This window comes from Henckelia pumila, chromosome 1 (genome assembly GCF_033568475.1).
Source record: "Henckelia pumila isolate YLH828 chromosome 1, ASM3356847v2, whole genome shotgun sequence".
In the NCBI taxonomy this organism is placed as follows: domain Eukaryota; kingdom Viridiplantae; phylum Streptophyta; class Magnoliopsida; order Lamiales; family Gesneriaceae; genus Henckelia; species Henckelia pumila.
The window spans coordinates 138,740,417-138,747,266 of record NC_133120.1 but is presented as its reverse complement, the minus strand read 5'-3'; the positions used below and the strand labels follow the sequence as shown (position 1 = coordinate 138,747,266).

Below are 6,850 nucleotides of genomic sequence, written 5' to 3'. Positions count from 1 at the left end.
TCAAATTCCATAAAAATATTTTTCATAACATGCTCTTAAACTTATCATGAAAATTCTTAATGATGCATGAACTTAAAATTCTCATTTATTTCTTTATTTCATAAAAATTTGCCCGTAAATATATATTTAATTTATTTTCTTAAAAATCATACTTATATAACTAATAAAATACATGAATGAATTAAATATATATTTACGGACCCTTTTTATTTTTCATGGACTTGTTCGAGCTGCTGACCACTTAACTTAAACCCATAAATTTCTAGACTACTCAAAAACCCAAAAGCCCAACCTGACTTGGCCCATTAAATTTCATGGGTCCCCAGGCACATGGAAAACTAATGGGCTAACTTAAAACATAATTTAGGCTCATCAACTTATTAACTTAAAGCTGAATTAATAAAATTATTAACAAACCATCAACTTATAAATTAGACCGATAAAATTACTAAATCCAGCCCAACTTGGCCCAATAATTCTCATGGATCACACGACTCATTACAAATTAGTGGGCTCACTTCCATAATTAATAAACCCATTAAATTAGTCCAATTAATTAATTAATCAAGTCCAACCCATCAATTAACTACTTAAACTCTTAATTAATTAAAATAACAGACCCAGTCCCAAATAATAAAATCTAGACCCGGACTAAAAATATTTTGACCCATCAAGACTTGACCCAACCCAGACTCGGACCCAAAGACCCGAGCTCGGCTCACTTGAAACCATAGATCCCGACCCTAACATATCCTCAAACCCCCTTGCGGCAGCTGCCGCCTTAGCCCCTTAAACACCTTGCTCCGGCCACCACCGGCCGGAGATCCGGAACCTGGACCACCCCAAGGTCCAGGTTCAACCCCAGCCTGGGGCCTGGCTCGAGCCAAGCCATGCTTGGCTCGGCCACAGCCCCTAAATCCCAAGAAACCCCATGCAGCCCCTCCCATGGAACAGCCCTTACTCCCCTTAACTTTTTGACCAGCTCCGGCCACCCATGGCTAGAGCTCTGACACCTGGACAACCCTAGGGTCCAGATGCAACCCCTGGACTAGGCCTGGCTCGAGCCAAGCCTTGCATGGCTCGGCCAAGGCCCCTAAACCCCTTGCAACCTGCGCATCCCCCTTTTCTGGATAGCCCATGATCCTTTACATGTTTCGACCAGCCCCGGCCTCCAACGGCATGATCTCTGGAACCTGGACAAACCCAGGGTCCAAGTGCATACCTCGGACCAGGCCTGGCCCGAGACAAGCCTTGCATGGCTCGGCCAAGGCCCATAATCCAGACAGTTCCCTCTGCCCGCCTAGCTGCTGTCCCAGCCCCTTTTCCCTTGGTTCCAGCCCTTCCAGCCGTTAACCACCTTGACTAAACCGACTCCTATGAACCCACCTAGACCCATGAACGATCAGCTAGCAGTTCGAACCAAGCCATGTCCAGAAATAGTGCAAAACCGAGCCATGAAGTGCAAAAATGTGAGGAACATGCATGAACTTTAATGTTTTCTTTTCTAGATCATAACACATGCAATATGAGATCTTGTAAGCATAAAATCTTTGTAATATGATTTAAATGGTGAGCAAGAAGAGGAATCGAACGTGCCTTGATAATTATTTAGACGAAACGACGTAAATGACGCGTATCGGGCTCGCCGGGACGAACGGATCTTCTAAATAATCCAAAAACCTTCAAAGATCAGCTATGGGGCTGGAAAAACTCTGATGGAACGTGAAAATGGTGGAGAAGAGGGTGATGGAGGCGGCTAAGAGGTGAGGCATGGCTTTGGAAGAGATTTAGGGTATAATATTTAGGATAATCTAGGTTAAATAATTAATAGATAATTAGGATAATTAAATACTCTAATTTTAAACTTTAAAATACATTCTAATTTGCTAAAACTAAGTTAATCCCGAAATTATAATTAATGAGATTTTTAAAGCTTAATAAAAGTCATAAAAATAACTTATTTTGGTTAAAACGGGCACATAAATATATATATAATATATATATATATAAATACTATAATTTTCTTGAAATAATACCTTAAAATAATATTTTAAGGCTCCTAAAAATCTCATAAAATATTTTGGGTGAAAAACTAATATCTCGTTCGTCCACGGTCCCGCCTACGCGATCATAAAATAACCTTTCTCAAATAAATTCATAAATTACCACCTAGCGGTTTAAATGCCGCAATAATATTTAAAACATGCAACTAAATCACATAATTCACATAATGACACATAAAATTAATTTAACGCATTTTTACTTTATTTTAAAATCATTAAATCTTCTAGTTATGCATGCGGATTTACGTGACGAATTTCCGGGCGTTACAAGATATGAATCCGAATGCAAAGCTTCGACCTTTTCAGCCATACTTTGTGATGCTTTACATCTAAAAAATGCTGAATTTGTATCAACTAATCTCTAAGTTGTGCTGCCTACCGTTAAGCTATACTCTCTCTAAAGTTCTCACTATCCTATTTACAGGCTAGACGAAGTTGTTATGCATTTTGGGGAGAGCATTAAGGAGATCATAAATGAGGAATTTGGTGATGGCATGAAAGTAATTGTTCTTTATTTTTTGAAGTGAAGATTCAATTTTGAATAATTTTAGCTTCTTGTTAGAGAAACTGGAAACTGCTTCATATTTATTTACGTTGGATGGTGTCTTGAATTAGTTGTGACATGAATATTGCATACAAATTACAGCTCCATTTTCATGTTTTTTATATATGCCATATAACGAGCAATATCATCTGAAAAATGTATTCATTCACCATTTGTTGGTTTCACGTTACTTGAGGCTATATAATTTCTTTTTATATATTTGTTTGTGAGTTTTTTGCATCTTTACATGTGGAGATTTTACAGAACTCAAAAAGCCACATTTAGCACAAGCTGATTTGATGCTTGATATATATATATAGAGTTTTGCTATCCTGCCCACCCACCGTGCCCACATAATGTGCGCACCATGAGGTGGCACTCAACTATTGGACGCACAATTCATCACATCCAATAGTTGAGTGCCACCTCATGGTGAGCACATTAGGTGGGCACGGTGAGTGGGCAGGATAGCAAAATTATATATATATATATATATATATATATATATATATATATATATATATATATATATATATATTTCACAAAACAGGGAATTGAAAACTACCAAGTGGATGCATATACCTGCAGTTTGTGCATATTGATAATCCTCACAGAGAAAAAAAGAAACAAAGATGCTACTTGTTGTTCAATTTTACAGCACTTATTTTCTTGTTTCCATATTTATCTTCTACTTCCTTTTTCTTCTCATCATGTTTCTTCCTCTCCTGCTGTATTTGAGGTCCTCCCGATTTGGAATTTATGCTTTTGATCCTAGAAGTGCTAATGGGTGTAATGAACTGAAATTAAGTTTTGATTTTTTTTTCCTTTTACATCGGGATTTTCATGCGTTTTCAATGATAAATAGCTTTAATTCTTGAACATTGATTGTATAGTTTGGCTAAAACTTCATGTAAATTTGGGTGCAGATGTTCCAGAACCTGTTGCAAAGAAAAGCTAGAAAAGATCCCTTGATAGAGGTGTGTACATGGTCATGATTTTATTTATTGAAGGAACAAGTGAATTTTTGTAGATGAAAATGTGAATGACTCGTGTCTGAAATGTTTTGTAGATATTACTCTTGCGAAATTCGAAGGTGACAAGAAGTTGTCGTAAATCAAGGCTTGGGAGGAAAATTAAAAAGGCAAAGTGGAGAACAAGTAAGGCTCTGATTTATCCGGATATCACTTCTAAATTTATTGTGAACAATTGTAAGAACTCGTGGTTCAGCTATGAAATGTGGGGAAGAATGGATTATGATGGGGGTGAATTCTTTACTTTGAGAGATTTATGTAAATTTTTTTTGTATGAATTTACTTGGAACTGTTTGAGATTTTGATCACGATTTAGTGTGATGGAACAGAGCTCAAAAGAAGGTAGCAGATATAGCTTCATGGGAGAACACCAAGAAGGCATCTTTTGATGCCCAATTAAAAAAACTTGAGGTAAAAAACATTCAACTTCGATTGGCTTGTTTGCATATATCTTCAAATTCGTGTGTGTTCTAATGTAAATATCTTGGCTATAAAGCTATTCATGATCACTTTTGGTTTACATGAAATCCTGAACAATGTTTGAAAGTTAGAAATATAAATTGTTGAGCCAGACTTGTAATCTATAGGAAAAACTAGAGAAGAAGGAATATTATGTTGAAAGTGTGAAAAACAAGGTTGCACTAATACACAAGTAGGCAAAAGAGAAGAGAGACATGGTTGAAGCTACACGTAAAGATGAGATATTCAAGGCAACTAATGCGGCTAATACATGCATACCGTGCAAGCAAGAAGATTATTAAGAAATCTTTTCGATGTTTTTAAGGTGAAGTGTCTTGTGTTTAGCAAAGAATGAACTGCGAAGTTTCAGGATTACCTTGTAAAGTTTGTTGCTTTGATATGATGTTTTGTAATACTAGAAAATTGTATATTAAATTTTATTTTAAAAATTTTAAATTTTGAATGATTTATAATATTGAAAAATTTTATATTAGTTTTTTTTATTTTTATTTAAGAAACTACAACGGATTTAACCTATTGCAAAACTGTTGTCTTAAGCCTCAAAAGACAACGAATTTTAACTGTTGCAAATCTGTTGTCGTATGCCAACATAGACAACGGTTTATAACTGTCGTAAAAGGCAACTTAAGACAACATTTATAAACTGTTGTCATATGTTGGAATCCACAACGGATATAAACCGTTGTCGTATGTTATACTTTCGACAACACCTAAAAGTACAACGGTTTTTTGACCCCTATATCCATTGTCGTACTTTAATTATTGGGTTATCCTTGTAGAGTGACGATTGGGAGTTTTTCTCAAGGTTGTCGTCATCAAGATGATTGTCAGAGACCAGATTTATGTAGGTTCCAATTGGATGGGACCTGGGAGAAAGATCGTTTTCGAGATACCAGGAGTAGCAGAAGATTGGTTGGAACGCATAGGATACTAATGTCCATTCTACTTTGACCTGAGAGGGCATTTCTGAAGATTTTTCACAAGCAGTTGGAGAGATTGTCATAAAGATCTTGTCTCATCTATCAGTTAATGGACCCAACAATATTGAAAGGATCTAGGTACGTAGATTAGTAAGAGCTAGCTCGTGTGGAAGAAGTTCTGCCAGCATGCTTGTATTGATGCTTGGAAGAGGCAGACGAGAAACTGCACGTTCAAATCAATAAATACCAAGGTGTATACGACAACTATTTGTATGAGGTATCATAGACATATCATAAGTTTTGTATCAAATTGTTGTAGCAAGTACTTTGGATGTAATTATTTGAATCATTGGTATTATTGATTCTAAACTCTTGGAAATTCTTAGTGGTTGTAACTAAGGATTTTTAATAAGAATTGTGTTAAACCTGGTTCAATGATTTAATGTTTATTATCAGTGATGGATCATTTGGGTGATCTACTCGTTATTAGTTGATTAGTGTTCAACTATTATGACTCATAGGTTTTGAGTAAATCGATTGTGAGTACTTGCCATGTGATTTGTTTTGGGCTTTTTCCTAGAATGATAGAGTAATTATGTGAATTTTAGGTTGATGTCAGGGATGATGTGTATCATCAGGGGCATGATTCATACTAGTTGTTGTATGATTTGATCTGGGTAGTTTCCTAGACCAGTGGATTTGAATTGAGACCTACATTGGTTGTGGCCATGGATGATGGGTTTTATCAAGGGCACGGTGGTGGTTTGTACCAGGTGTTGTGGATAGTGTTGGTTTTGATTGAGACGGGTGAGGAGGCGCGACCCTATGACGGTGTTTCTGGGAGGATTTTTCCAGATGGGCTTATAGGAAAGGCTACCTCATTCTCAATGTTTTACAACGTCGCAGCAAGGGGTATGGCTATCAAGAGGATTTTAGTGATAGCTGAATTATTTTGATTTAGTTTTGGTAATGGGTTAGTACCGAGGGGTTTAGTGTATGTATTACGTGATTTGGTCAAAGTATCAGGATAAGTTTGTCTTTTGATAGGATTTTCTAAGACAGGAGATATTATTTGACTAGAATAAGTTTAAAAAAAAAGTGCAATATAGTGCCTATCGTAGATGGGACTGGGATAGTTCTGGCGATTAGATTCAGTCTGGTAAAAGATTCGTGTCAGTGGTCACTTTTTATTATCGTCTGACTTTGTCAAGAATAGGAAATGTGATTCTTAGTGTAAGATTTATGTGATTCCAACATTTTTGGGGATTTGTGATTCTTGATTGAACTGTGATTCCATGAATTGATTGAGGGAAACTCTAAGTTCAGAGTATATCAATCCATAGTGTGAGATTCCAGAAGGAATCAGCGATCGAAAGTGGTTGGCGTAACTTAACCAATGTATTGAGGTTAAGTGTGCGCCGCAGTTAATTGTTATCAGTAGATGATACAGTTGAGTTGAAATTATTTGGAGTTCTATCGTAGAGAAATGTATATATAGTGACGATGATTGGTTAGAGTTCTGGGAGCCGGTTGTGCTTTCTGACATGACAAGGGAAGATTACCCTTGGGACCGTTAAAGAATTTCGTTGGAGTATTTACACTCAAGAGGTTTTAGTAGTTCGTATAATTGGAAGAATGTAAATATCCTTGTCACAGATAAAGGAAGAGTTTTTTTGATCGTAGGAACTTTAGTACGATCAGATTAGATACTTAGAGCTTCATTTTGTTAGGGTGTGACTCTGTGGATTGTAGTGGTATCAGTTGTTTTTCACAGTAATTCAGATCAATAAACTGTTGAAGGAGCTGAGTCGT

General features: G+C 36.5%; 1 long non-coding RNA gene across 2 annotated transcripts; it reads left to right on the top strand.

Moving 5' to 3' along the window:
- The first annotated feature begins 3,526 nt into the window (after positions 1–3,526).
- Positions 3,527–4,448, top strand: LOC140876311 (uncharacterized). Of its 2 annotated transcripts, XR_012148741.1 has the most exons (4): positions 3,527–3,584; positions 3,677–3,764; positions 3,955–4,049; positions 4,226–4,448. It is a non-coding gene; the product is annotated as an uncharacterized lncRNA (long non-coding RNA). The 2 variants fall into 2 exon arrangements; XR_012148740.1 differs by having other exon boundaries at positions 3,677–4,049.
- The last annotated feature ends 2,402 nt before the right edge of the window (positions 4,449–6,850 follow it).